This window comes from Chiloscyllium plagiosum, unplaced genomic scaffold (assembly GCF_037043375.1).
Source record: "Chiloscyllium plagiosum isolate Xiang-an unplaced genomic scaffold, Cpla_swu_hap1 HiC_scaffold_39, whole genome shotgun sequence".
Lineage (NCBI taxonomy): Eukaryota > Metazoa > Chordata > Chondrichthyes > Orectolobiformes > Hemiscylliidae > Chiloscyllium > Chiloscyllium plagiosum.
In genome coordinates this window covers 88,484,763-88,511,502 of record NW_028270177.1, presented here as the reverse complement: position 1 = coordinate 88,511,502, position 26,740 = coordinate 88,484,763, and positions in this window count along the sequence as shown.

Here is a 26,740-nt window from a genome sequence, read left to right as displayed (position 1 = left end):
TCACTGTTTGTGCGTGTGCATGTCCTTCCCTCGCTGTGTGTCTGCGTGTATCTCCCTGACTGTGTGTGTGTGTGTGTGTCCTTCCCTCGCTGTGTGTCTGCGGGTATCTCCCTCACTGTGTATGTGTGCATGTCCTTCCCTTGCTGTGTGTCTGCGTGTATCCCTCTCAATGTGTGTGGGCGCATGTCTTTCCCTCGCTGCGTCAGTGCGCGTCCTCCTCCCTGTGTGTGTGTGTGTGCATGTCCTTCCCTCGCTGTGTGTCTCCGGGTAGACCCCTCACTGTGTGTGTGTACATGTCCCTCCCTGGCCGTGTGTCTGCGTGTAGCTCCCTCACTGTGTGTGTGTGTGTCCTTCCCTCGCTGTGTGCCTGCGTGTATCTCCCTCACTGTGTGAGTGTGTGTCCTTCTTTCGCTGTGTGTGTGTGGCCTTACCTCGCTGTGTGTCTGCGTGTATCCCACTCACTGTGTGTGTGCATGTCCTTCCCACGCTGTGTATCTGTGTGTATCCCCCTCACTGTGTGTGTGTGTGTGTGCATGTCTTTCCCTCGCTGAGTGTCTGCGTCTATCCCCCTCACTGTGTGTGTGCGTGTCCTTCCCTCGCTGTGTGTCTGCGGGTATCTCCCTCACTGTGTATGTGTGCATGTCCTTCCCTTGCTGTGTGTCTGCGTGTATCTCCCTCACTGTGTATGTGTGTGCATGTCGTTCCCTTGCTGAGTGTCTGCGTGTATCCACCTCACGGTGTGTGGGTGCATGTCGTTCCCTCGCTGTGTGAGTGCGGGTCCCCCTCACTGTGTGTGTGTGTGCATGTCCTTCCCTCGCTGTGTGTCTCCGGGTAGTCCCCTCACTGTGTGTGTGTGTGCATGTCCCTCCCTGGCCGTGTGACTGCGTGTAGCTCCCTCACTGTGTGTGTGTGTGTCCTTCCCTCGCTGTGTGTCTGCGTGTATCTCACTCACTGTGTGAGTGTGTGTCCTTCCTTCGCTGTGTGTGTTTGTGGCCTTCCCTCGCTGTGTGTCTGCGTGTATCCCACTCACTGTGTGTGTGCATGTCCTTCACACGCTGTGTGTCTGTGTGTATCCCCCTCACTGTGTGTGTGTGTGTGTGCATGTCCTTCCCTCGCTGTGTGTCTGCGTCCATCCCCCTCACTGTGTGTGTGCGTGTCCTTCCCTCGCTGTGTGTCTGCATGCATCCCCCTCACTGTTTGTATGTGCATGTCCTTCCCTCGCTGTATTTCTGCGTGTATCACTCTCACTGTGTGTGTGTGCATGTCCTTCCCTCGCTGTGTGTCTGCGTCAATCCCCCTCACTGTGTGTGTGTGTGCGCGTCCTTCCCTCGCTGTGTGTCTGCATGTATCCCCCACACTGTGTGTGGGTGCATATCTTTCCCTCGCTTTGTGTCTGCGTGTATTCCCTTCACGGTGTGTGTGTGTGCATGTCCTTCCCCCGCTGTGTGTCCGCATGTATCCCCCTCACTGTGTGAGTTTGTGTGTCCTTCCCTCGCTGTGTGTCTGCGTTTATCACCCTCACTGAGTGTGTGCATGTCCCTCCTACGCTGTGTATCTGCGTGTATCCCCCTCATTGTGTGTGTATGTGTCCTTCCCTCGCTGTGTGTCTGCGTGTATCCCCCTCACATTGTGTGTGTGTGTGTGTGTCCTTCCCTCGCTGTGTGTCTGCGGGTATCTCCCTCACTGTGTATGTGTGCATGTCCTTCCCTTGCTGTGTGTCTGCGTGTGTCTCCCTCACTGTGTATGTGTGTGCATGTCCTTCCCTTGCTGAGTGTCTGCGTGTATCCCCCTCACTGTGTGTGGGCGCATGTCTTTCCCTCGCTGTGTCAGTGCGCGTCCTCCTCCCTGTGTGTGTGTGTGTGCATGTCCTTCCCTCGCTGTGTGTCTCCGGGTAGACCCCTCACTGTGTGTGTGTACATGTCCCTCCCTGGCCGTGTGTCTGCGTGTAGCTCCCTCACTGTGTGTGTGTGTGTCCTTCCCTCGCTGTGTGTCTGCGTGTATCTCCCTCACTGTGTGAGTGTGTGTCCTTCCTTCGCTGTGTGTGTGTGGCCTTACCTCGCTGTGTGTCTGCGTGTATCCCACTCACTGTGTGTGTGCATGTCCTTCCCACGCTGTGTGTCTGTGTGTATCCCCCTCACTGTGTGTGTGTGTGTGTGCATGTCTTTCCCTCGCTGAGTGTCTGCGTCTATCCCCCTCACTGTGTGTGTGCGTGTCCTTCCCTCGCTGTGTGTCTGCGGGTATCTCCCTCACTGTGTATGTGTGCACGTCCTTCCCTTGCTGTGTGTCTGCGTGTATCCACCTCACGGTTTGTGGGTGCATGTCTTTCCCTCGCTGTGTGTCTCCGGGTAGTCCCCTCACTGTGTGTGGGTGCATGTCCCTCCCTGGCCGTGTGTCTGCGTGTAGCTCCCTCACTGTGTGTGTGTGTGTCCTTCCCTCGCTGTGTGTCTGCGTGTATCTCACTCACTGTGTGAGTGTGTGTCCTTCCTTCGCTGTGTGTGTTTGTGGCCTTCCCTCGCTGTGTGTCTGCGTGTATCCCACTCACTGTGTGTGTGCATGTCCTTCACACGCTGTGTGTCTGTGTGTATCCCCCTCACTGTGTGTGTGTGTGTGCATGTCCTTCCCTCGCTGTGTGTCTGCGTCCATCCCCCTCACTGTGTGTGTGCGTGTCCTTCCCTCGCTGTGTGTCTGCATGCATCCCCCTCACTGTGTGTGTGTGCATGTCCTTCCCTCGCTGTGTGTCTGCGTCAATCCCCCTCACTGTGTGTGTGTGTGCGCGTCCTTCCCTCGCTGTGTGTCTGAATGTATCCCCCACACTGTGTGTGGGTGCATATCTTTCCCTCGCCTAGTGTCTTCGTGCATTCCCTTCACGGTGTGTGTGTGTGCATGTCCTTCCCCCGCTGTGTGTCCGCATGTATCCCCCTCACTGTGTGAGTTTGTGTGTCCTTCCCTCGCTGTGTGTCTGCGTTTATCACCCTCACTGAGTGTGTGCATGTCCCTCCTACGCTGTGTATCTGCGTGTATCCCCCTCATTGTGTGTGTATGTGTCCTTCCCTCGCTGTGTGTCTGCGTGTATCCCCCTCACATTGTGTGTGTGTGTGCATGTCCCCCTCTCTCTGTGTGTCTGCGTGTATTCCCCCTCACTGTGTGTGTGTGTGTGTGTGTGCAGGTACTTCCCCCGCTGTGTGTCTGCGTGTATCATCTCACATTGTGTGCGCATGTACTTCCCTCGCTGTATATCGGCGTGTATCCCCCTCACTGTGTGTGTGTGTGCATGTCCTTCCCTGGCTGTGTGAGTGCGGGACACCCCTCACTGTGTGTGTATGCATGTCCTTCCCTCGCTGTGTGTCTGCGTGTATCCCTCTCACTGTGTGTGTGTGTGTGCATGTCCTTCCCTCGCTGTGTGTCTGCGTGTATCCCTCTCACTGTGTGTGTGTGTGCATGTCCTTCCCTCGCTGTGTGTCTGCGTGTATCCCTCTCACTGTGTGTGTGTGTGCATGTCCTTCCCTGGCTGTGTGAGTGCGGGACACCCCTCACTGTGTGTGTATGCATGTCCTTCCCTCGCTGTGTGTCTGCGTGTATCCCTCTCACTGTGTGTGTGTGTGCATGTCCTTCCCTCGCTGTGTGTCTGCGTGTATCCCTCTCACTGTGTGTGTGTGTATGTCCTTCCCTCGCTGTGTGTCTGCGTGTATCCCTCTCACTGTGTGTGTGTGTGCATGTCCTTCCCTCGCTGTGTGTCTGCGTGTATCCCTCTCACTGTGTGTGTGTGTGCATGTCCTTCCCTCGCTGTGTGTCTGCGTGTCCACTCTCACTGTGTGTATGTGTACGTCCTTCCCTCGATGTATGTGTGCGGGTATCTCCCTCACTATGTGTGTGCACATGACCTTCCCTCGCTGTGTGTATGCCTGTATCCCCCTCACTGTGTGTGTGTGCATGACTTTCCCTCGCTGTGTGTCTGCGTGTTTCCCCCTCACTGTGTGTGTGTCCTTCCCTCGCTGTGTGTCTGCGTGTGTCCCCCTCACTTTGTGTGTGTGCATGTCCTTCCCTCGCTGTGTGTCTGCGTGTTTCTCCCTCACTGTGAGTGTGTGCATGTCCTTCCCTCGCTGTGTGTCTGCGTGTATCTCCCTCACTGTGTGTGTGTGTGCCTGTCCTTCCCTCGCTGTATATCTGCGTGAATCCCCCTCACTGTGTGCGTGTGTGTGCATGTCCTTCCCTCGCTGTGTGTCTGCGTGTATCTCCCTCAGTGTGTGTGTGTTTATGTGTCCTTCCCTCGCTGTGTGAGTGCGTGTCCCCCCTCGCTGTGTGAGTGTTGGACCCTCTCACTGTGTGCGTGTGCATGTCCTTCCCTCGCAGTGTGTCTGCCTGTATCCCCCTCACTCTGTGCGTGTGTGTGTGTGTGTGTGTGTGTGTATGTCCTTCCCTCGCTGTGCGTCTGCGTGTATCCCCCTCACTGTTTGTATGCGCATGTCCATCCCTCGCAGTGTCTCTGCGGGTATCCCCCTCACTGTGTGTGTGTGTGTGCATGTCCTTCCCTCGAGTGTGTCTGCGTGTATCACTCGCTGTGTGTCTGCGTGTATCTCCCTCACTGTGTGTGCGTACATACCCTTCCCTCGCTGTGTGTCTGCGTGTCCCCCCTCTGTGTGTGTTTATGTCCTTGCCTCGCTGTGAGTGTGCGGGTATCTCCCTCACTGTGTGTGTGTGCATGACCTTCCCTCGCTGTGTGTCTTCGTGTATCCCCATCAATGTGTGTGTGTGTGCATGACTTTCCCTCGCTGTGTGTCTGCGTGTATCCCCCTCACTGTGTGTGTGTGTGTGTGTGCATGTCCTTCCCTCGCTGTGTCTCTGCGTGTATCCCCCTCACTGTGTGTGTGTGTGCATGTCCTTCCCTCGCTGTGTGTCTGCGTGTATCCCCCTCACTGTGTGTGTGTGTGTGCATGTCCTTCCCTCGCTGTGTCTGCGTGTATCCCCCTCACTGTGTGTGTGTGCATGTCCTTCCCTCGCTATGTGTCTGCGTGTATCTCCCTCACTGTGAGTGTGTGCATGTCCTTCCCTCGCTGTATATCTGCGGGAATCCCCCTCACTGCATGCGTGTGTGTGTGCATGTCCTTCCCTCGCTGTGTGTCTGCGTGTATCTCCCTCAGTGTGTGTGTGTTTGTGTGTCCTTCCCTCGCTGTGTGAGTGCGTGCCCCCGTCGCTGTGTGAGTGTTTGACCCCCTCACTGTGTGTGTGCATATCCTTCCCTTGCTGTGTTTCTGCGGGTATCCCCCTCACTGTGTGTGTGTGTGTGCATGTCCTTCCCTCGCTGTGTGAGTGCGTGTATCTTCCTACGCTGTGTGTGTGTGTGTGTGCAAGTCCCTCCATCGCTGTGTGTCTGCGTGTATCCCCCTCACTGTGTGTGTGTGTGCATGTCCTTCCCTCGCTGTGTGTCTGCGTGTATCCCCCTCACAGTGTGTGTGCATGTCCTTCCCTCGCTGTGTGTCTGTGTGTATCGCCCTCACTGTGTGTGTGCGTGCCAGTTCCTCGTTGTGTGTCTGCATGCATCCCCCTCACTGTGTGTATGTGCACGTCATTCCCTCGTGTTTTCCGGGTCCTTAAGGGGGAGGGCGATCAGCCCGAAGTCGTGGTCCACATTGGCACCAATGACATAGGTAGGAGGAGCTCTGAGGATGTTAGGCAGGCTTTCAGGGAGCTAGGTTGGAAGCTCAAAGTTAGAACGAACAGAGTTGTTGTCTCTGGTTTGTTACCCGTGCCACGTGATAGAGAGTCGAGGAATAGGGAGAGAGAACAGTTAAATGGGTGGCTACAGGGATGGTGCAGAAGGGAGGGATTCCGGTATTGGGATAACTGGCGTTCTTTCTGGGGAAGGTGGGACCTCTATAAACAGGATGGTCTGCACCTGACCTGAGGGGCACCAGTATCCTTGGCGGGAGGTTTGCTAGTGCGCTTGGGGGTGGTTTAAACTAACTCTGCCAGGGCATGGGAACCCAGACTGTAGCTTTAGGGTGCAGGACCTGGAGTGTAGGGTGGTTAGGAACATGGCATCAATTTCAAAGGAGGGTGCCTGTAAACAGGAAAGTGGCTTGAAGTGTGTATACTTCAATGCAAGAAGTGTACAAAATAAGGTAGGTGAACTTGCAGCGTAGGTTGGTACCTGGGACTTCGATGTTGTGGCTATTACGGAGACATGGGTAGAACAGGGACAGGATTGGCTGTTGCAGGTTCCAGGGTTTAAATGTTTTAGTAGGGTCAGAGGTGGGGGTAAAAGAGGGGGAGGTGTGGCATTGCTTGTCAAAGATAGTATTACAGCTGTGGAAAGGACGATGGATGAAGACTCGCCATCTGAGGTAGTTTGGGCTGAGGTTAGGAATAGGAAAGGTGAGCTCACCCTGTTAGGAGTTTTTTACAGGCCTCCTAATAGTCCTAGAAATGTAGAAGAAAGGATTGCGAGGATGATTCAAGAGAAGAGTGAAAGTAATAGGGTGGTTGTTATGGGGGACTTTAACTTTCCTGATATTGATTGGGAAAGCTATAGCTCAAGTTCGTTAGATGGGTCAGTGTTTGTCCAATGTGTGCAGGAGGGTTTCCTGACGCAATATGTAGATAGGCCAACAAGAGGTGATGCCATACTGGATTTGGTTCTGGGTAATGAACCAGGCCAGGTGTGAGAATTAGAGGTAGGTGAGCACTTTGGGGACAGTGACCACAATTCGGTGACTTTTACTCTAGTGATGGAGAAGGATAAGTGTGCACTACAGGGCAAGAGTTATAGATGGGGGCAGGGAAATTATGATGCGGTGAGGCATGACTTAGGATGTGTGGCTTGGAAAAGTAAGCTTCAAGGCAAGGGCGTAATTGATATGTGGACCTTGTTCAAGGAGCAACAATTGAGTGTCCTTGATAAGTATGTACCCGTCAGGCAGGGAGGAAAGGGTCGTGTGAGGGAGCCGTGGTTTAATAAGGAATTGGAATCCCTTGTTAAATGGCAGAGGGCGGCCGATGTAAAGATGAGGCGTGAAGGTTCAATTGGGGCGATTGAGAGTTATAAGGTAGCCAGGAAGGACCTGAAGAGAGAGCTAAGAGCAGCAAGGAGGGGACATGAAAGGTCCTTATTTGGTAGGATTTGGGAAAACCCGAAGGCTTTCTATAGGTATGTCAGGAATAAAAGAATGACTGGGTTGGAATAGGTCCAGTCAAGGATAGTAGTGGGACGTTGCGTGTGGAGGCTTAAGAGATTGGGGAGACACTGAATGAATACTTTTCGTCTGTATTCAATCAGGAACAGGACATTGTTGTCAATGCGAGTACTGAGTCAGAATTAAGTAGAATGGATGGCTTTGAGGTATGTAGAGAAGAGGTGTTGGAAATTCTGGAAAGGGTGAAAATAGATAAGTCCCCTGGGCCTGATGGCATTTATCCTAGGATTCTCCGGGAAGCAAGGGAAGAGATTGCAGAGCCATTGGCCTTGATTTTTATGTCCTCGTTGTCTACAGGAGTAGTGCCAGAAGATTGGAGGCTAGCAAATGTGGTTCCCTTGTTCAAGAAGGGGAGTAGGGATAACCCTAGTAACTATAGGCCGGTGAGTCTCACTTCTGTTGTGGGCAAAATCTTAGAGAGAATTGTAAGGGATAGGATTTATGAACATCTGGATAGGAATAATGTGATCAAGGATAGTCAGCGTGGTTTTGTGAAGGGCAGATCGTGCCTCACAAACCTTATTGAATTCTTTGAGAAGGTGACTAATGAGTTGGACGAGGGGAAAGCGGTAGATGTGGTGTATATGGATTTTAGTAAGGCGTTTGATAAGGTTCCCCATGGTAGACTACTGCAGAAAATACGGAGGTATGGCATTGAGGGTGAGTTGGAGGTTTGGATTAGGAGTTGGCTGGCTGGAAGAAGACAGAGAGTAGTAGTTGATGGCAAAGGTTCATCTTGGAGTGCCGTCACTAGTGGTGTTCCGCAAGGATCTGTTTTGGGACCATTGCTGTTTGTCATTTTTATAAATGACCTGGAGGAGGGGTTAGAAGGTTGGGTGAGCAAGTTTGCGGATGATACGAAAGTCGGAGGAGTTGTAGACAGTGAGGAAGGATATGGCAGGTTACAGCGGGATATAGATAAGCTGCAGAACTGGGCAGAAAGGTGGCAAATGGAGTTCAATGTAGCTAAGTGTGAGGTGATTCACTTTGGTAAGAGTAATAAAAAGATGGGGAACTGGGCTAATGGTCCGATACTTGGTAGTGTGGATGAGCAGAGGGATCTTGGTGTTCATGTACACAGATCTTTGAAAGTTGCCACCCAGGTAAATAGTGCGGTGAAGAAGGCATATGGCGTACTGGCTTTTATTGGGAGAGGAATTGAGTTCCGGCGTACTGAGGTCATGTTGCAGTTGTATAAGACTCTGGTGCGGCCGCATCTGGAGTATTGTGTGCAGTTTTGGTCGCCATATTATAGGAAGGATGTGGAGGCACTGGAACGGGTGCAGAGGAGGTTTACCAGGATGTTGCCTAGTATGGTAGAAAGATCGTATGTGGAAAGGCTGAGGCACTTGGGGTTGTTTTCATTGGAGAAAAGAAGGTTTAGGGGTGACTTGATTGAGGTGTACAAGATGATTAGAGGTTTAGATAGGGTCGACAGTGAGAATCTTTTTCCACGTATGGAGTCAGCTATTCCAAGGGGGCATAGCTTTAAATTAAGTGGGGGGGGGGGGTAGGTATAGGACAGAAGTTAGGGGTAGGTTCTTTACTCAGCGAGCCGTGAGTTCATGGAATGCCCTGCCAGTAGCAGTGGTGGACTATCCCTCATTATGGGCATTTAAGCGGGCATTGGATAGGCATATGGAGGAGCGTGGGCTAGTGTTGGTTAGGTGGGCTTGGATCGGCGCAACATCGAGGGCCGAAGGGCCTGTACTGCGCTGTTTTCTTCTATGTTCTATGTTCTATATCTGCGTGTATCCCCCACACTGTGTGTGTGTGTGCATGTCCTTCCCTCGCTGTGTGCCTGCGTGTAGCCCCTTCACTGTGTGTGTGTGCATGTCCTTCCCTCGCTGTGTGTCTGCGTGTATCTCCCTCACTGAGTGTGTGTGCATGTCCTTCCCTTGCTGTATATCTGCGTGTATCTCCCTCAGTGTGTGTGTGTTTGTGTGTCCTTCCCTCGCTGTGTGAGTGCGTGTCCCCCCTCGCTGAGTGAGTGTTTGAACCCGTCACTGTGTGAGTGTGCATGTCCTTCCCTCGCTGTGTGTCAGCGGGTATCCCCCTCACTGTGTGTGTGTGTGTGTCCTTCCCTCTCTGTGTGTATGCGGGTATACCCCTCACTGTGTGAGTTTGTGTGTCTTTCCCTCGCTGTGGGAGTGTTTGACCCCTTCACTGTGTGTGTGTGTGCATGTCCTTCCCTCGCTGTGTGTCTCCGGTTAGACCCCTCACTGTGTGTGTGTGCATGTCCCTCCCTAGCTGTGTGTCTGCGTGTATATCCCTCACTTTGTGTGTGTGTGTCCTTCCGTCGCTGTGTGTGTATGTGTTCCTTCCTCGCTGAGTGTCTGCGTGTATCCCCCTCACTGTTTGTGTGTGTGCATGTCCTTCCCTCGCTGTGTGTCTGCGTGTATCTCCCTGACTGTGTGTGTGTGTGTGTCCTTCCCTCGCTGTGTGTCTGCGGGTATCTCCCTCACTGTGTATGTGTGCATGTCCTTCCCTTGCTGTGTGTCTGCGTGTATCCCCCTCAATGTGTGTGGGCGCATGTCTTTCCCTCGCTGTGACAGTGCGCGTCCTCCTCCCTGTGTGTGTGTGTGTGCATGTCCTTCCCTCGCTGTGTGTCTCCGGGTAGACCCCTCACTGTGTGTGTGTACATGTCCCTCCCTGGCCGTGTGTCTGCGTGTAGCTCCCTCACTGTGTGTGTGTGTGTCCTTCCCTCGCTGTGTGTCTGCGTGTATCTCCCTCACTGTGTGAGTGTGTGTCCTTCCTTCGCTGTGTGTGTGTGGCCTTACCTCGCTGTGTGTCTGCGTGTATCCCACTCACTGTGTGTGTGCATGTCCTTCCCACGCTGTGTGTCTGTGTGTATCCCCCTCACTGTGTGTGTGTGTGTGTATGCATGTCTTTCCCTCGCTGAGTGTCTGCGTCTATCCCCCTCACTGTGTGTGTGCGTGTCCTTCCCTCGCTGTGTGTCTGCGGGTATCTCCCTCACTGTGTATGTGTGCATGTCCTTCCCTTGCTGTGTGTCTGCGTGTATCTCCCTCACTGTGTATGTGTGTGCATGTCGTTCCCTTGCTGAGTGTCTGCGTGTATTCACCTCACGGTGTGTGGGTGCATGTCTTTCCCTCGCTGTGTGAGTGCGGGTCCCCCTCACTGTGTGTGTGTGTGCATGTCCTTCCCTCGCTGTGTGTCTCCGGGTAGTCCCCTCACTGTGTGTGTGTGCATGTCCCTCCCTGGCCGTGTGACTGCGTGTAGCTCCCTCACTGTTTGTATGTGCATGTCCTTCCCTCGCTGTATTTCTGCGTGTATCACCCTCACTGTGTGTGTGTGCATGTCCTTCCTCGCTGTGTGTCTGCGTCAATCCCCCTCACTGTGTGTGTGTGTGCGCGTCCTTCCCTCGCTGTGTGTCTGCATGTATCCCCCACACTGTGTGTGGGTGCATATCTTTCCCTCGCTTTGTGTCTGCGTGTATTCCCTTCACGGTGTGTGTGTGTGCATGTCCTTCCCCCGCTGTGTGTCCGCATGTATCCCCCTCACTGTGTGAGTTTGTGTGTCCTTCCCTCGCTGTGTGTCTGCGTTTATCACCCTCACTGAGTGTGTGCATGTCCCTCCTACGCTGTGTATCTGCGTGTATCCCCCTCATTGTGTGTGTATGTGTCCTTCCCTCGCTGTGTGTCTGCGTGTATCCCCCTCACATTGTGTGTGTGTGTGCATGTCCCCCTCTCTCTGTGTGTCTGCGTGTATTCCCCCTCACTGTGTGTGTGTGTGTGTGTGCAGGTACTTCCCCCGCTGTGTGTCTGCGTGTATCATCTCACATTGTGTGCGCATGTACTTCCCTCGCTGTATATCGGCGTGTATCCCCCTCACTGTGTGTGTGTGTGCATGTCCTTCCCTGGCTGTGTGAGTGCGGGACATCCCTCACTGTGTGTGTATGCATGTCCTTCCCTCGCTGTGTGTCTGCGTGTATCCCTCTCACTGTGTGTGTGTGTGCATGTCCTTCTATTCGCTGTGTGTCTGCGTGTATCCCTCTCACTATGTGTGTGTGTGCATGTCCTTCCCTCGCTGTGTGTCTGAGTGTCCACTCTCACTGTGTGTATGTGTATGTCCTTCCCTCGATGTATGTGTGCGGGTATCTCCCTCACTATGTGTGTGCACATGACCTTCCCTCGCTGTGTGTATGCCTGTATCCCCCTCACTGTGTGTGTGTGCATGACTTTCCCTCGCTGTGTGTCTGCGTGTTTCCCCCTCACTGTGTGTGTGTGTCCTTCCCTCGCTGTGTGTCTGCGTGTGTCCCCCTCACTTTGTGTGTGTGCATGTCCTTCCCTCGCTGTGTGTCTGCGTGTTTCTCCCTCACTGTGAGTGTGTGCATTTCCTTCCCTCGCTGTGTGTCTGCGTGTATCTCCCTCACTGTGTGTGTGTGTGCCTGTCCTTCCCTCGCTGTATATCTGCGTGAATCCCCCTCACTGTGTGCGTGTGTGTGCATGTCCTTCCCTCGCTGTGTGTCTGCGTGTATCTCCCTCAGTGTGTGTGTGTTTATGTGTCCTTCCCTCGCTGTGTGAGTGCGTGTCCCCCCTCGCTGTGTGAGTGTTTGACCCTCTCACTGTGTGCGTGTGCATGTCCTTCCCTCGCAGTGCGTCTGCCTGTATCCCCCTCACTCTGTGTGTGTGTGTGTGTGTGTGTATGTCCTTCCCTCGCTGTGCGTCTGCGTGTATCCCCCTCACTGTTTGTATGCGCATGTCCATCCCTCGCAGTGTCTCTGCGGGTATCCCCCTCACTGTGTGTGTGTGTGTGTGCATGTCCTTCCCTCGAGTGTGTCTGCGTGTATCACTCGCTGTGTGTCTGCGTGTATCTCCCTCACTGTGTGTGCGTACATGCCCTTCCCTCGCTGTGTGTCTGCGTGTCCCCCCTCTGTGTGTATGTTTATGTCCTTGCCTCGCTGTGAGTGTGCGGGTATCTCCCTCACTGTGTGTGTGTGCATGACCTTCCCTCGCTGTGTGTCTTCGTGTATCCCCATCAATGTGTGTGTGTGCATGACTTTCCCTCGCTGTGTGTCTGCGTGTTTCCCACTCACTGCGTGTGTGTCTTTCCCTCGCTGTGTGTCTGCGTGTATCCCCCTCACTGTGTGTGTGTGCATGTCCTTCCCTCGCTATGTGTCTGCGTGTATCTCCCTCACTGTGAGTGTGTGCATGTCCTTCCCTCGCTGTATATCTGCGTGAATCCCCCTCACTGCATGCGTGTGTGTGTGCATGTCCTTCCCTCGCTGTGTGTCTGCGTGTATCTCCCTCAGTGTGTGTGTGTGTTTGTGTGTCCTTCCCTCGGTGTGTGAGTGCGTGCCCCCGTCGCTGTGTGAGTGTTTGACCCCCTCACTGTGTGTGTGCATATCCTTCCCTTGCTGTGTTTCTGCGGGTATCCCCCTCACTTTGTGTGTGTGTGCATGTCCTTCCCTCGCTGTGTGAGTGCGTGTATCTTCCTACGCTGTGTGTGTGTGTGTGCAAGTCCCTCCATCGCTGTGTGTCTGCATGTATCCCCCTCACTGTGTGTGTGTGTGCATGTCCTTCCCTCGCTGTGTGTCTGTGTGTATCCCCCTCACTGTGTGTGTGCATGTCCTTCCCTCGCTGTGTGTCTGTGTGTATCCCACTCACTGTGTGTGTGCGTGTCAGTTCCTCGTTGTGTGTCTGCATGCATCCCCCTCACTGTGTGTATGTGCACGTCATTCCCTCGTGTTTTCCGGGTCCTTAAGGGGGAGGGCGATCAGCCCGAAGTCGTGGTCCACATTGGCACCAATGACATAGGTAGGAGGAGCTCTGAGGATGTTAGGCAGGCTTTCAGGGAGCTAGGTTGGAAGCTCAAAGTTAGAACGAACAGAGTTGTTGTCTCTGGTTTGTTACCCGTGCCACGTGATAGAGAGTCGAGGAATAGGGAGAGAGAACAGTTAAATGGGTGGCTACAGGGATGGTGCAGAAGGGAGGGATTCCGGTATTGGGATAACTGGCGTTCTTTCTGGGGAAGGTGGGACCTCTATAAACAGGATGGTCTGCACCTGACCTGAGGGGCACCAGTATCCTTGGCGGGAGGTTTGCTAGTGCGCTTGGGGGTGGTTTAAACTAACTCTGCCAGGGCATGGGAACCTAGACTGTAGCTTTAGGGTGCAGGACCTGGAGTGTAGGGTGGTTAGGAACATGGCATCAATTTCAAAGGAGGGTGCCTGTAAACAGGAAAGTGGCTTGAAGTGTGTATACTTCAATGCAAGAAGTGTACAAAATAAGGTAGGTGAACTTGCAGCGTAGGTTGGTACCTGGGACTTCGATGTTGTGGCTATTACGGAGACATGGGTAGAACAGGGACAGGATTGGCTGTTGCAGGTTCCAGGGTTTAAATGTTTTAGTAGGGTCAGAGGTGGGGGTAAAAGAGGGGGAGGTGTGGCATTGCTTGTCAAAGATAGTATTACAGCTGTGGAAAGGACGATGGATGAAGACTCGCCATCTGAGGTAGTTTGGGCTGAGGTTAGGAATAGGAAAGGTGAGCTCACCCTGTTAGGAGTTTTTTACAGGCCTCCTAATAGTCCTAGAAATGTAGAAGAAAGGATTGCGAGGATGATTCAAGAGAAGAGTGAAAGTAATAGGGTGATTGTTATGGGGGACTTTAACTTTCCTGATATTGATTGGGAAAGCTATAGCTCAAGTTCGTTAGATGGGTCAGTGTTTGTCCAATGTGTGCAGGAGGGTTTCCTGACACAATATGTAGATAGGCCAACAAGAGGTGATGCCATACTGGATTTGGTTCTGGGTAATGAACCAGGCCAGGTGTGAGAATTAGAGGTAGGTGAGCACTTTGGGGACAGTGACCACAATTCGGTGACTTTTACTCTAGTGATGGAGAAGGATAAGTGTGCACTACAGGGCAAGAGTTATAGATGGGGGCAGGGAAATTATGATGCGGTGAGGCATGACTTAGGATGTGTGGCTTGGAAAAGTAAGCTTCAAGGCAAGGGCGTAATTGATATGTGGACCTTGTTCAAGGAGCAACAATTGAGTGTCCTTGATAAGTATGTACCCGTCAGGCAGGGAGGAAAGGGTCGTGTGAGGGAGCCGTGGTTTAATAAGGAATTGGAATCCCTTGTTAAATGGCAGAGGGCGGCCTATGTAAAGATGAGGCGTGAAGGTTCAATTGGGGCGATTGAGAGTTATAAGGTAGCCAGGAAGGACCTGAAGAGAGAGCTAAGAGCAGCAAGGAGGGGACATGAAAGGTCCTTATTTGGTAGGATTAGGGAAAACCCGAAGGCTTTCTATAGGTATGTCAGGAATAAAAGAATGACTGGGTTGGAATAGGTCCAGTCAAGGATAGTAGTGGGACGTTGCGTGTGGAGGCTTAAGAGATTGGGGAGACACTGAATGAATACTTTTCGTCTGTATTCAATCAGGCACAGGACATTGTTGTCAATGCGAGTACTGAGTCAAAATTAAGTAGAATGGATGGCTTTGAGGTATGTAGAGAAGAGGTGTTGGAAATTCTGGAAAGGGTGAAAATAGATAAGTCCCCTGGGCCTGATGGCATTTATCCTAGGATTCTCCGGGAAGCAAGGGAGGAGATTGCAGAGCCATTGGCCTTGATTTTTATGTCCTCGTTGTCTACAGGAGTAGTGCCAGAAGATTGGAGGCTAGCAAATGTGGTTCCCTTGTTCAAGAAGGGGAGTAGGGATAACCCTAGTAACTATAGGCCGGTGAGTCTCACTTCTGTTGTGGGCAAAATCTTAGAGAGAATTGTAAGGGATAGGATTTATGAACATCTGGATAGGAATAATGTGATCAAGGATAGTCAGCGTGGTTTTGTGAAGGGCAGATCGTGCCTCACAAACCTTATTGAATTCTTTGAGAAGGTGACTAATGAGTTGGACGAGGGGAAAGCGGTAGATGTGGTGTATATGGATTTTAGTAAGGCGTTTGATAAGGTTCCCCATGGTAGACTACTGCAGGAAATACGGAGGTATGGCATTGAGGGTGAGTTGGAGGTTTGGATTAGGAGTTGGCTGGCTGGAAGAAGACAGAGAGTAGTAGTTGATGGCAAAGGTTCATCTTGGTTTGCCGTCACTAGTGGTGTTCCGCAAGGATCTGTTTTGGGACCATTGCTGTTTGTCATTTTTATAAATAACCTGGAGGAGGGGTTAGAAGGTTGGGTGAGCAAGTTTGCGGATGATACGAAAGTCGGAGGAGTTGTAGACAGTGAGGAAGGATATGGCAGGTTACAGCGGGATATAGATAAGCTGCAGAACTGGGCAGAAAGGTGGCAAATGGAGTTCAATGTAGCTAAGTGTGAGGTGATTCACTTTGGTAAGAGTAATAAAAAGATGGGGAACTGGGCTAATGGTCCGATACTTGGTAGTGTGGATGAGCAGAGGGATCTTGGTGTTCATGTACACAGATCTTTGAAAGTTGCCACCCAGATAAATAGTGCGGTGAAGAAGGCATATGGCGTACTGGCTTTTATTGGGAGAGGAATTGAGTTCCGGCGTACTGAGGTCATGTTGCAGTTGTATAAGACTCTGGTGCGGCCGCATCTGGAGTATTGTGTGCAGTTTTGGTCGCCATATTATAGGAAGGATGTGGAGGCACTGGAACGGGTGCAGAGGAGGTTTACCAGGATGTTGCCTAGTATGGTAGAAAGATCGTATGTGGAAAGGCTGAGGCACTTGGGGTTGTTTTCATTGGAGAAAAGAAGGTTTAGGGGTGACTTGATTGAGGTGTACAAGATGATTAGGGGTTTAGATAGGGTCGACAGTGAGAATCTTTTTCCACGTATGAAGTCAGCTATTCCAAGGGGGCATAGCTTTAAATTAAGTGCGGGGGGGGGGGGGGTAGGTATAGGACAGAAGTTAGGGGTAGGTTCTTTACTCAGCGAGCCGTGAGTTCATGGAATGCCCTGCCAGTAGCAGTGGTGGACTATCCCTCATTATGGGCATTTAAGCGGGCATTGGATAGGCATATGGAGGAGCGTGGGCTAGTGTTGGTTAGGTGGGCTTGGATCGGCGCAACATCGAGGGCCGAAGGGCCTGTACTGCGCTGTTTTCTTCTATGTTCTATGTTCTATATCTGCGTGTATCCCCCACACTGTGTGTGTGTGTGCATGTCCTTCCCTCGCTGTGTGCCTGCGTGTAGCCCCTTCACTGTGTGTGAGTGCATGTCCTTCCCTCGCTGTGTGTCTGCGTGTATCTCCCTCACTGAGTGTGTGTGCATGTCCTTCCCTTGCTGTATATATGCGTGTATCTCCCTCAGTGTGTGTGTGTTTGTGTGTCCTTCCCTCGCTGTGTGAGTGCGTGTCCCCCCTCGCTGAGTGAGTGTTTGAACCCGTCACTGTGTGAGTGTGCATGTTCTTCCCTCGCTGTGTGTCAGCGGGTATCCCCCTCACTGTGTGTGTGTGTGTGTCCTTCCCTCTCTGTGTGTATGCGGGTATACCCCTCACTGTGTGAGTTTGTGTGTCTTTCCCTCGCTGTGGGAGTGTTTGACCCCTTCACTGTGTGTGTGTGTGCATGTCCTTCCCTCGCTGTGTGTCTCCGGTTAGACTCCTCACTGTGTGTGTGTGCATGTCCCTCCCTAGCTGTGTGTCTGCGTGTATATCCCTCACTTTGTGTGTGTGTGTCCTTCCGTCGCTGTGTGTGTATGTGTTCCTTCCTCGCTGAGTGTCTGCGTGTATCCCCCTCACTGTTTGTGTGTGTGCATGTCCTTCCTTCGCTGTGTGTCTGCGTGTATCTCCCTGACTGTGTGTGTGTGTGTGTGTGTGTGTCCTTCCCTCGCTGTGTGTCTGCGGGTATCTCCCTCACTGTGTATGTGTGCATGTCCTTCCCTTGCTGTGTGTCTGCGTGTGTCTCCCTCACTGTGTATGTGTGTGCATGTCCTTCCCTTGCTGAGTGTCTGCGTGTATCCCCCTCACTGTGTGTGGGCGCATGTCTTTCCCTCGCTGTGTCAGTGCGCGTCCTCCTCCCTGTGTGTGTGTGTGTGCATGTCCTTCCCTCGCTGTGTGTCTCCGGGTAGACCCCTCACTGTGTGTGTGTACATGTCCCTCCCTGGCCGTGTGTCTGCCTGTAGCTCCCTCACTGTGTGTGTGTGTGTCCTTCCCTCGCTGTGTGTCTGCGTGTATCTCACTCACTGTGTGAGTGTGTGTCCTTCCTTCGCTGTGTGTGTGTGGCCTTACCTCGCTGTGGGTCTGCGTGTATCCCACTCACTGTGTGTGTGCATGTCCTTCCCACGCTGTGTGTCTGTGTGTATCCCCCTCACTGTGTGTGTGTGTGTGTGTGCATGTCTTTCCCTCGCTGAGTGTCTGCGTCTGTCCCCCTCACTGTGTGTGTGCGTGTCCTTCCCTCGCTGTGTGTCTGCGGGTATCTCCCTCACTGTGTATGTGTGCATGTCCTTCCCTTGCTGTGTGTCTGCGTGTATCTCCCTCACTGTGTATGTGTGTGCATGTCGTTCCCTTGCTGAGTGTCTGCGTGTATCCACCTCACGGTGTGTGGGTGCATGTCTTTCCCTCGCTGTGTGAGTGCGGGTCCCCCTCACTGTGTGTGTGTGTGCATGTCCTTCCCTCGCTGTGTGTCTCCGGGTAGTCCCCTCACTGTGTGTGTGTGCATGTCCCTCCCTGGCCGTGTGTCTGCGTGTAGCTCCCTCACTGTGTGTGTGCGTGTCCTTCCCTCGCTGTGTGTCTGCATGCATCCCCCTCACTGTTTGTATGTGCATGTCCTTCCCTCGCTGTATTTCTGCGTGTATCACCCTCACTGTGTGTGTGTGCATGTCCTTCCCTCGCTGTGTGTCTGCGTCAATCCCCCTCACTGTGTGTGTGTGTTCGCGTCCTTCCCTCGCTGTGTGTCTGCATGTATCCCCCACACTGTGTGTGGGTGCATATCTTTCCCTCGCTTTGTGTCTGCGTGTATTCCCTTCACGGTGTGTGTGTGTGCATGTCCTTCCCCCGCTGTGTGTCCGCATGTATCCCCCTCACTGTGTGAGTTTGTGTGTCATTCCCTCGCTGTGTGTCTGCGTTTATCACCCTCACTGAGTGTGTGCATGTCCCTCCTACGCTGTGTATCTGCGTGTATCCCCCTCATTGTGTGTGTATGTGTCCTTCCCTCGCTGTGTGTCTGCGTGTATCCCCCTCACATTGTGTGTGTGTGTGCATGTCCCCCTCTCTCTGTGTGTCTGCGTGTATTCCCCCTCACTGTGTGTGTGTGTGTGTGTGTGCAGGTACTTCCCCCGCTGTGTGTCTGCGTGTATCATCTCACATTGTGTGCGCATGTACTTCCCTCGCTGTGTGAGTGCGGGACACCCCTCACTGTGTGTGTGTGCATGCCCTTCCCTCGCTGTGTGTCTGCGTGTATCCCTCTCACTGTGTGTGTGTGTGCATGTCCTTCCCTCGCTGTGTGTCTGCGTGTATCCCCCTCACTGTGTGTGGGTGCATGTCTTTCCCTGGCTGTGTGAGTGTGGGACCCCCCTCACTGTGTGTGTGTGCATGCCCTTCCCTCGCTGTGTGTCTGCGTGTATCCCTCTCACTGTGTGTGTGTGTGCATGTCCTTCCCTCGCTGTGTGTCTGCATGTATCCTCCTCACTGTATGTGGGTGCACGTCTTTCTCTCGATGTGTGAGTGCGAGTCCCCCCTCACTGCGTGTGTGTGCGTGTCCTTCCCTCGCTTTGTGTCTGCGTGTCTTCCCCTCACTGTGTGTGTGTGTGCATGACCTTCCCCCGCTGTGTGTCTGCATGTATCCGCCTCACTGTGTGTGTTTGTGTGTGCTGTCCTTCCCCCGCTGTGTGTCTGCGTGTATCCTCTCACTTTGTGTGTGCATGTACTTCCCTCGCTGTATATCGGCGTGTATCCCCCTCACTGTGTGTGTGTGTGCATGTCCTTCCCTCGCTGAGTGTCTGCGTGTATCCCCCGCACTGTGTGTGTGTGTGTGTGTGCATGTCTTTCCCTGGCTGTGTGAGTGCGGGACCCCCCTCACTGTGTGTGTATGCATGTCCTTCCCTCTCTGTGTGTCTGCGGGTTGACCCCTCACTGTGTGTGCATGTCCCTCCCACGCTGTTTGTCTGCGTGTATCTCCCTCACTTTGTGTGTGTGTATCCTTCCCTCGCTGTGTGTCTGCATGTATCTCCCACACTGTGTGAGTGTGTGTCCTTCCTTCGCTGTGTGTGTGAGCATGTCCTTCCCTCGATGTGTGTCTGTTTGTATCCCGCTCACTCTGTGTGTGTGTGTGTGTGTGCATGTCCTCCCTCACTGTGTGTCTGCGTGTTTCCCCCTCACTGTGTGTGTACATGTCCATCCCTCGCTGTGTGTCTGCGTGTATCCCCCTCACTGTGTGTGAGCGTGTCCTTTCCTCGCTGTGTGTCTGCATGCATCCCCTCACTGTGTGTATGTGCATGTCCTTCCCTCGCTGTATATCTGCGTGTATCCCCCTCACAGTGTGTGTGTGCATGTCCTTCCCTCGCTGTATATCTGCGTGTATCCCCCTCACTGTGTGTGTGCATGTCCTTCCCTCGCTGTGTGTCTGTGTGTATCCCCCTCACTGTGTGTGTGTGTGTGTGCATGTCCATCCCTCGCTGTGTGTCTGCGTGTATCCCCCTCACTGTGTGTGTGCGTGTCCTTTCCTCGCTGTGTGTCTGCATGCATCCCCTCACTGTGTGTATGTGCATGTCCTTCCCTCGCTGTATATCTGTGTGTATGCCCCTCACTGTGTGTGTGTGCATGTCCTTCCCTCGCTGTGTGCCTGCGTGTATCCCCCTCACTGTGTGTGGGTGCATGTCTTTCCCTCGATGTGTGAGTGCGGGTCCCCCCTCACTGCGTGTGTGTGCGTGTCCTTCCCTCGCTTTGTGTCTGCGTGTATTCCCCTCGCTGTGTGTGTGTGTGCATGACCATCCCCCGCTGTGTGTCTGCATGTATCCCCCTCACTTTGTGTGTGCATGTACTTCCCTCGCTGTATATCTGCGTGTATCCCCCTCATTGTGTGTGTATGTGCATGTCCTTCCCTCGCTGAGTGTCTGCGTGTATTCCCCTCACTGTGTGTGTGTGTGTGTGTGCATGTCTTTCCCTCGCTGTGTGAGTGCGGGTCCCCCCTCACTGTGTGTGTGTGCATGTCCTTCCCTCTCTGTCTGTCTGCCGGTATCCCCCTTACTGTGTGAGTTTGTGTGTCTTTCCCTCGCTGTGTGAGTGATTGACCGCCTCACTGTGTGTGTGTGTGTGCATGTCCTTCCCTCGCTGTGGGTCTCCGGGTAGACCCCTCGCTGTGTGTGTCTGCATGTCCCTCCCTCGCTGTCTGTCTGCGTGTATCTCCCTCACTGTGTGAGTGTGTGTCCTTCCTTCGCTGTGTGTGTGTGTGTGTCCTTCCCTCGCTGTGTGTCTGCGTGAATCCCACTCACTGTGTGTGTGCATGTCCTTCTCTCGCTGTGTGTCTGTGTGTATCCCCCTCACTGTTTGTGTGTGTGTGTGTGCATGTCCATCTCTCGCTTTATGTCTGCGTGTATCCCCCTCACTATGTGTGTGCGTGTCCTTTCCTCGCTGTGTGTCTGCATGCACCCCCCTCACTGTGTGTATGTGCATGTCCTTCCCTCGCTGTATATCTGCGTGTATCCCCCTCACTGTGTGTGTGTGCATGTCCTTCCCTCGCTGTGTGTCTGCGTCTATCCCCCTCACTGTTTGTGTGTGCATGTCCTTCCCTCGCTGTGTGTCTGCGTCTATCCCCCTCACTGTGTGTGGCTGCATGTCTTACCCTCGCTGTGTGAGTGCGGGTCCCCCCCTCACTGTGTGTGTGTCCATGTACTTCCCCCCGCTATGTGTCTGCATGTATCCCCCTCACTGTGTGAGTTTGCGTGTCCTTCCCTCGCTGTGTGTCTGCGTGTATCCCCCTCACTTTTCTGTGTGTGTGTGTGTGTGCATGTCCCCACCTCGCTGTGTGTCTGCGTGTATTCCCCTCACTGTGTGTGTGTCTGCATGTCTTTCCCTCGCTGTGTGTCTGCGTGTATCCCCCTCACTGTGTGTGTGTGTCCTTCCCTCGCTGTTTGTCTGCATGTATCCCCCTCACTTTGTGCATGTGCATTTCCTTCCCTCGCTGTGTCTCTGCGGGTATCTTCCTCACTGTGTGTGTGCGCATGTCCTTCCCTCGCTGTGCCTCTGCGGGTACCTCCCTCACTGTGTGTGTGCATGTCCTTCCCTCGCATTGTGTAGCCCCCTCACTGTATTTATGAGCATGTCCTTCACTCGCTGTGTGTCTGCGTGTGTCTCCCTCACTGTGTGTGTGTGTGTGTGTGTGTCTTTCCCTCTCTGTGCGCCTGCGTGTATCGCCTTCACTGTCTGTGTGTGCATGTCCTTCCCTCGGTGTATGTCTGCGTGTATGTCTGTGTGTGCATGTCCTTCCCTCGGTGTATGTCTGCGTGTATCTCCCTCACTGAGTGTGTGTGCATGTCGTTCCATCGCTTTATATCTGCGTGTATCCCCCTCACTGTGTGTGTGTGTGTGTGCATGTCCTTCCCTCGCTGTGTGTCTGCGCGTATCCCCCCCACTGTGTGTGTGTGTGTCCTACCCTCGCTGTGTGTCTCCGTGTATCTCCCTCACTGTGTGAGTGTGTGTTCTTCCCTCGTTGTGTGTCTGCGTGTATCCCGCTGACTGTGTGTGTGTGTGTGTTCTTCCCTCGCTGTGTGTCTGCGTGTATCCCCCTCACTGTGTGTGTGCATGTCCTTCCCTTCGCTGTGTGTCTGCGTGTATCCCCCTCATTGTGTGGATGTGGGTCCTTCCCTCGTTGTGTGTCTGCATGCACCCCCCTCACTGTGTGTGTGTGTGTGTGTGTGTGTGCATGTCCTTCCCTCGCTGTGTGTCTGCGTCTATCCCCCTCACTGTTTGTTTGCGTCTCCTCCCCTCGCTGTCTGTCTGCATGCAAATCCCTCACTGTGTTTATGTGCATGTCCTTCCCTCTCTGTATATCTCCGTGTATCCCCCTCACTGTGTGTGTGTTCATGTCCTACCCTCGCTGTGTGTCTGCGTGTATCCCCCTCACTGTCTGTGTGTGTGTGCATGTCCTTCCCTCGCTATGTGTCAGCGTGTATCCCCCTCACTGTGTGTATGTGCATTTCCTTCCCTCGCTGTGTCTCTGCGGGTATCTCCCTCACTGTGTGTGCGCATGTCCTTCCCTCGCTGTGTCTCTGGGGGTACCTCCCTCACTCTGTGTGTGTGCATGTCCTTCCCTCGTTGTGTGCCTGCGTGTATCACCTTCACTGTCCGTGTGTGCATGTCCTTCCGTCGCTGTGTGTCTGCGTGTATCTCCCTCACTGTTTGTGTGTGCATGTCCTTCCCTCGCTGTATATCTGGCGTGTATTCCCCTCACTGTGTGTGTGTGTGTGTGTGTGTGTGTGTGTGTGTGCATGTCCTTCCCTTGCTGTGTGTCTGTGTGTATCTCCCTGAGTGTGTGTGTGTTTGTGTATCCTTCCCTCGCTGAGAAAGTGTTTGACACCGTCACTGTGTGTGTGTGTGTGCATGTCCTTCCCTCACTGTGTGTGTGTGTGTCCTTCCCTCCCTGTGTGTCTGCGTGTATCTGCCTCACTGTGAGAGTGTGTTATTCCCTCGCTGTGTGTCTGCTTGTATCCCGCTCACTGTGTGTGTGTGTGTGTGTCCTTCCCTCGCTGTGTGTCTGCGTGTATCCGCCTCACTATGTGTGCGTGTGCATTACCTTTCCTCGCTGTGTGTCTGCGGGTATCCCCCTCACTGTGTGTGTGTGTGTGTGCATGTCCTTCCCTCGCTGTGTGTCTGCATGCACCCCCCTCACTGTGTGTGTGTGTGTGCATGTCCTTCCCTCGCTGTGTATCTGCGTGTATCCCCCTCACTGTTTGTGTGTGTGTGCATGTCTTTCCCTGGCTGTGTGAGTGCGGGACCCCCCTCACTGTGTGTGTATGCATGTCCTTCCCTCTCTGTGTGTCTGCGGGTAGACCCCTCACTGTGTGTGCATGTCCCTCCCACGCTGTTTGTCTGCGTGTATCTCCCTCACTTTGTGTGTGTGTATCCTTCCCTCGCTGTGTGTCTGCATGTATCTCCCACACTGTGTGAGTGTGTGTCCTTCCTTCGCTGTGTGTGTGAGCATGTCCTTCCCTCGATGTGTGTCTGTTTGTATCCCGCTCACTGTGTGTGTGTGTGTGTGCATGTCCTCTCTCGCTGTGTGTCTTCGTGTTTCCCCCTCACTGTGTGTGTGCGTGTCCTTTCCTCGCTGTGTGTCTGCGTGTATCGCCCTCACTGTGTGTGTGCGTGTCCTTTACTTGCTGTGTGTCTGCATGCATCCCCCTCACTGTATGTATGTGCATGTCCATCCCTCGCTGTATATCTGCGTGTATCACCCTCACTGTGTGTGTGTGCATGTCCTTCCCTCGCTGTGTGTCTGTGTGTATCCCCCTCACTGTGTGTGTGTGTGTGTGTGTGCATGTCCATCCCTCGCTGTGTGTCTGCGTGTATCCCCCTCACTGTGTGTGAGCGTGTCCTTTCCTCGCTGGGTGTCTGCATGCATCCCCTCACTGTGTGTATGTGCATGTCCTTCCCTCGCTGTATATCTGCGTGTATCCCCCTCACAGTGTGTGTGTGCATGTCCTTCCCTCGCTGTATATCTGCGTGTATCCCCCTCACTGTGTGTGTGTGCATGTCCTTCCCTCGCTGTGTGTCTGTGTGTATCCCCCTCACTGTGTGTGTGTGTGTGTGTGTGCATGTCCATCCCTCGCTGTGTGTGTGCGTGTCCTTTCCTCGCTGTGTGTCTGCATGCATCCCCTCACTGTGTGTGTGTACATGTCCTTCCCTCGCTGTGTGTCTGCGTGTATCCAACTCACTGTGTGTGGGTGCATGTCTTTCCCTCGATGTGTGAGTGCGGGACCCCCTCACTGCCTGTGTGCGCGTGTCCTTCCCTCGCTTTGTGTCTGCGTGTATTCCCCTCGCTGTGTGTGTGTGTGCAAGACCATCCCCCGCTGTGTGTCTGCATGTATCCCCCTCACTGTGTGTGTTTGTGAGTGCTGTCCTTCCCCCGCTGTGTGTCTGCGTGTATCCCCTCACTTTGTGTGTGCATGTACTTCCCTCGCTGTATATCTGCGTGTATCCCCCTCATTGTGTGTGTATGTGCATGTCCTTCCCTCGCTGAGTGTCTGCGTGTATTCCCCTCACTGTGTGTGTGTGTGTGTGCATGTCTTTCCATCGCTATGTGAGTGCGGGTCCCCCCTCACTGTGTGTGTGTGCATGTCCTTCCCTCTCTGTCTGTCTGCGGGTATCCCCCTCACTGTGTGAGTTTGTGTGTCTTTCCCTCGCTGTGTGAGTGATTGACCCCCTCACTGTGTGTGTGTGTGTGTGCATGTCCTTCCCTCGCTGTGGGTCTCCGGGTAGACCCCTCGCTGTGTGTGTCTGCATGTCCCTCTCTCGCTCTTTGTCTGCGTGTATCTCCCTCACTTTGTGTGTGTGTGTCCTTCCCTCGCTGTCTGTCTGCGTGTATCTCCCTCACTGTGTGAGTGTGTGTCCTTCCTTCGCTGTGTGTGTGTGTGTGTCCTTCCCTCGCTGTGTGTCTGCGTGTATCCCACTCACTGTGTGTGTGCATTTCCTTCTCTCGCTGTGTGTCTGTGTGTATCCCCCTCACTGTGTGTGTGTGTGTGTGTGTGTGTGCATGTCCATCTCTCGCTTTATGTCTGCGTGTATCCCCCTCACTATGTGTGTGCCTGTCCTTTCCTCGCTGTGTGTCTGCATGCATCCCCCTCACTGTGTGTATGTGCATGTCCTTCCCTCGCTGTATATCTGCATGTATCCCCCTCACTGTGTGTGTGTGCATGTCCTTCCTTCGCTGTGTGTCTGCGTGTATCCCCCTCACTGTTTGTGTGTGCATGTCCTTCCCTCGCTGTGTGTCTGCGTCTATCCCCCTCACTGTGTGTGGCTGCATGTCTTACCCACGCTGTGTGAGTGCGGGTTCCCCTCACTGTGTGTGTGTGTACATGTCCTTCCCCCGCTGTGTGTCTGCATGTATCCCCCTCACTGTGTGAGTTTGTGTGTCCTTCCCTCGCTGTGTGTCTGCGTGTATCCCCCTCACTTTTCTGTGTGTGTGTGTGTGTGTGCATGTCCCCACCTCGCTGTGTGTCTGCGTGTATTACCCTCACTGTGTGTGTGTCTGCATGTCTTTCCCTCGCTGTGTGTCTGCGTGTATCCCCCTCACTGTGTGTGTGTGTCCTTCCCTCGCTGTTTGTCTGCATGTATCCCCCTCACTTTGTGCATGTGCATTTCCTTCCCTCGCTGTGTCTCTGCGGGTATCTCCCTCACTGTGTGTGTGCGCATGTCCTTCCCTCGCTGTGCCTCTGCGGGTACCTCCCTCACTGTGTGTGTGCATGTCCTTCCCTCGCAGTGTGTCTGCGGGTAGCCCCCTCACTGTATTTATGAGCATGTCCTTCACTTGCTGTGTGTCTGCGTGTGTCTCCCTCACTGTGTGTGTGTGTGTGTGTGTGTGTGTCTTTCCCTCTCTGTGTGCCTGCGTGTATCGCCTTCACTGTCTGTGTGTGCATGTCCTTCCCTCGGTGTGTGTCTGCGTGTATCTCCCTCACTGAGTGTGTGTGCATGTCGTTCCATCGCTTTATATCTGCGTGTATCCCCCTCACTGTGTGTGTGTGTGTGTGTGTGCATGTCCTTCCCTCGCTGTGTGTCTGCGCGTATCTCCCTCACTGTGTGAGTGTGTGTTCTTCCCTCGCTGTGTGTCTGCGTGTATCCCGCTGACTGTGTGTGTGTGTGTGTGTTCTTCCCTCGCTGTGTGTCTGCGTGTATCCCCCTCACAGTGTGTGTGCATGTCCTTCCCTTCGCTGTGTGTCTGCGTGTATCCCCTCATTGTGTGGATGTGTGTCCTTCCTTCGTTGTGTGTCTGTGTGTATCCCCCTCACTGTGTGTGTGTGTGTGTGTGTGTGTGTGTGTGTGAATGTCCTTCCGTCGCTTGTGTGTCTGCGTGTATCTCCCTCACTGTGTGTGCATGTCCTTCCCTCGTTGTATATCTGACGTGTATTCCCCTCACTGTGTGTGTGTGTGTGTGTGTGTGTGTGTGCATGTCCTTCCCTTGCTGTGTGTCTGTGTGTATCTCCCTGAGTGTGTGTGTGTTTGTGTGTCCTTCCCTCGCTTTGTGAGTGCGTGTCATCCCTCGCTGAGAAAGTGTTTGACCCCGTCACTGTGTGTGTGTGTGTGCATGTCCTTCCCTCACTGTGTGTGTGTGTGTGTCCTTCCCTCCCTGTGTGTCTGCGTGTATCTGCCTCACTGTGAGTGTGTGTTCTTCCCTCGCTGTGTGTCTGCTTGTATCCCGCTCACTGTGTGTGTGTGTCCTTCCCTCGCTGTGTGTCTGCGTGTTTCCCCCTCAGTATGTGTGCATGTGCATTACCTTCCCTCGCTGTGTGTCTGCGGGTATCCCCCTCACTGTGTGTGTGTGTGTGCATGTCCTTCCCTCGCTGTGTGTCTGCATGCATCCCCCTCACTGTGTGTCTGTGCATGTCCTTCCCTCTCTGTATATCTGCGTGTATCCCCCTCACTGTTTGTGTGTGCATGTCCTTCCCTCGCTGTGTGTCTGC